This window comes from Austrofundulus limnaeus, unplaced genomic scaffold (assembly GCF_001266775.1).
Source record: "Austrofundulus limnaeus strain Quisiro unplaced genomic scaffold, Austrofundulus_limnaeus-1.0 Scaffold2090, whole genome shotgun sequence".
Taxonomy (NCBI): domain Eukaryota; kingdom Metazoa; phylum Chordata; class Actinopteri; order Cyprinodontiformes; family Rivulidae; genus Austrofundulus; species Austrofundulus limnaeus.
Window position 1 is genome coordinate 3,319 of NW_013954492.1, and position 2,919 is coordinate 6,237.

The 2,919-nt window shown below is 43.6% G+C and overlaps 1 pseudogene; it reads left to right on the top strand.

Annotated features, from left to right (window-relative positions):
- The first annotated feature begins 517 nt into the window (after positions 1-517).
- On the top strand, positions 518-1,440 carry LOC106537021 (ras-related protein Rab-39B pseudogene; annotated as a pseudogene).
- Positions 1,441-2,919: the final 1,479 nt, after the last annotated feature.

A 2,919-nucleotide genomic window follows, 5' to 3' on the forward strand; every position in this document is an offset into this window, starting at 1 on the left:
CATTTAAATGAAGAAGAGGCTATTTCTTCAGCTTTGGACATGTTTATTCACGAGAGACATGATAGAGCTTCCACACAGCTAACATGTTACTCTAACTCTGCCCAGAGAAGCGTGCGCGTGCCCCGGTCGGCCACGCTCGTTCACATTCCTTAAAGGGCCATACATGGAAATACACGACACAGTAAAGACTTTCTGCAAGTTCCTCCCATTGAAATGTCTCCAGTGTTTCATGAGATATTTTGCGAACAGACAGAGCTCATTAATGAAATTGTGTTTTCATGAATCAAAAAATATATTTCTTTTTTTTCAGTTTTCAGACAGAAGTGATGTGCTTTTGTATTTGGTGCTGGTGTCAGATGCTAACTTTATTTCTCATAACTTCACACAGATTCACTCCAAAATGATCCTATTTCTTTGGTTTACTTGTTGAACTTGATTTCAGGGAATCTTTGCTTGGCACATTCTGGTTGTATTAGTTCAGCTCTGACACTAAAGTCCTCCCACTTTTACCCAACAGGTCCATCACAACGTCGTATTACCGCAACTCCGTCGGGGGGCTGCTAGTCTTTGACCTGACCAACCGCAAAACCTTTGAGCACGTGAGAGAATGGCACAAGGAGGTGAGCGAGCACATCCTGCCCCACCACATGGTCTACATCCTGATCGGCCACAAGAGCGACCTGAACAAGGACCGCAAGGTGAGTCGGGACGAGGCGGAGCAGCTGGCCGCTGAGCTGGGCATCCGCTACATCGAGACGTCGGCCAAGTGCAACAGCAACGTGGACCGGGCCTTCGAGCTGCTGACCCGGGACATCTACGAGCTGATGAAGATGGGCGAGATCGTCACCCGCGACGGCTGGGACGGCGTGAAGAGCGGCCTCACCGCCAAGGTCCTGTACCCCGGCGAGGAGGAGGAGGAGCTCGCCGCTGCGTCGCCCGAGAAGGGCTGCCACTGCTGACTGATAGCGCTGCGTGTCCAAACACTGTCCCGTCCCACGGAGAACTCACAAACCGATGACTCAGGCTCAGCACCCTGTGACACGTACTGGTCTCTGTCCTTGTGTTGTGTGGGTCACGGCTGTCAGGAAACCTATGTGAAGTTGTCTGAATGATTCACGTGGTGTAGCACGGGTCAGGCTGCTGGGGTTCAAAAACACAAAAAAACCTGTCAGAGCTGACGTCTGAACAACCACTGCAGTGTTCACTCACACAAAGCTGACTTTTACAGATAGATGTCTAAAAACTGTAGAGATTCTATGTAGTTAAGGTGTACACATAAAGATAGATCACTGTATTTTCATCTGTAAATAATATCAACAAAGACTAACCCAGAGCTTCATCACTGGGTTATTATTCCTTCAATAATGACAAAATGTTTGCAAATTCAACACATTCTTTAATTCTGTTAAAGATTCAGTTCTTAATAAATAAATAAACCCACCCAGTGTGAAGGCTGAGTAATAAACTGATGTTGCAGAGCTGGCTCTTGGCATAGGCGAACTAGGCGGTCGCCTAGAGCGCCATCTGCTGGAGGGGGCACCAAACTGCAGAAGAAAAAAGTAATTATTTGTAATCCCTGGTTGTAACTCTGCTCAGCGCCCCTTTGTTAGCTTTGTCTTAAAAAAACTATAATGAAGTATTACAGGAAAAATAAACTACTCTACCTATAAAACATTTTCTCCCCCCCAATGCAGCAAACACCCCCACCCTCTTTCTCATTTGATTGACGTTGCACTGACTCGTCCTGCTCCGACACTGATGGGGGAGGGGCTAGTAGTGCCTCTCAGGTAGCGGTTCGTGTTGACAAACTCACTAACAAGTCTGTATTTTGTTGTCCCAAACATGTCAAACTCTTCGGACGTTTATTTGTATAAAAAGCCTCAAAAATCTGTGAATTTTGCAAAAACTTATTTCTAGCGGCAGAACAGGTTGGAAGATGGCTGTTTGATGTTATTTCTTGTTTTTAAATCATCCTACAGGCTCTGACATGTTAGATAAATTTGAAAATGAGGTTTTGAAAAAATCCGTAAGACTTGAAAAAAAATCCGTGACATTGCTCTATACGTCAGTATCCCGGCAAAATGATGTAAAATCATTATAACTTACAGACAATCTGTTCAAGTTGACATGTATGTTATTATTTATTTGCTTTCTGGGAAAGCAAATAAATCTAAGCTTACCACAATAACTTACACTGTCAAACTTAGTTTTAGAGGTTTTAATTGGGGTGAGTGGGACATAGTTGGGGGGGGGGGGTGCGTTTCAACTCGCCTAGGGCACCAAAATGGCTAGAGCCAGCACTGCTTTCACTTCTGCTTTCTGCATCCCGATGGAGAGAAAAACCACAGCTGTGTGCTCTAGAATTACAAACCCCAGAAATGWAAGATGTTGTGTAATTCAGCACAAAATGCAACGATTAACAAACCTCAGAAAGACATGTTTTATTCACAGTGGAACATTGTAAACACGTTAAAACTAAGAAAATGTGGTTCTAAAACCTTTATGTGCAGTTCTGCACTGATGGAGCCTGTCTGTGTAAAGCATTAATGCACCCCCATAGCATCAGAGAGGCAGGCTTTTGAACTGTGCGCTGAGAACAGGGCGGTTCATCCGTCTCCTCGGAGGATGTGGCCGCAAAAAGAATTTCAGMCTTTCAGTTCATCTCAGTTTGTTTTAAACAATCTTTGGTCTTTGGATTACTGTGATATGTTTAAAATCTTCCCAAGAGTCCATCAGAATATTATTCTGAGATAATTCCACAGTTTTTTAACAAACTGATTTATGAACATCGAGTTGTTACTTTACACCGTTTAATAGTGCAGTTCTTTATTGTTTTCATGCTGTTTTTTTATTTGCTTCATTTGTGTTTTTCAGTGATTTTTGGTCAACCGTAGCACAAAAACAGCTGTACCGATCAAC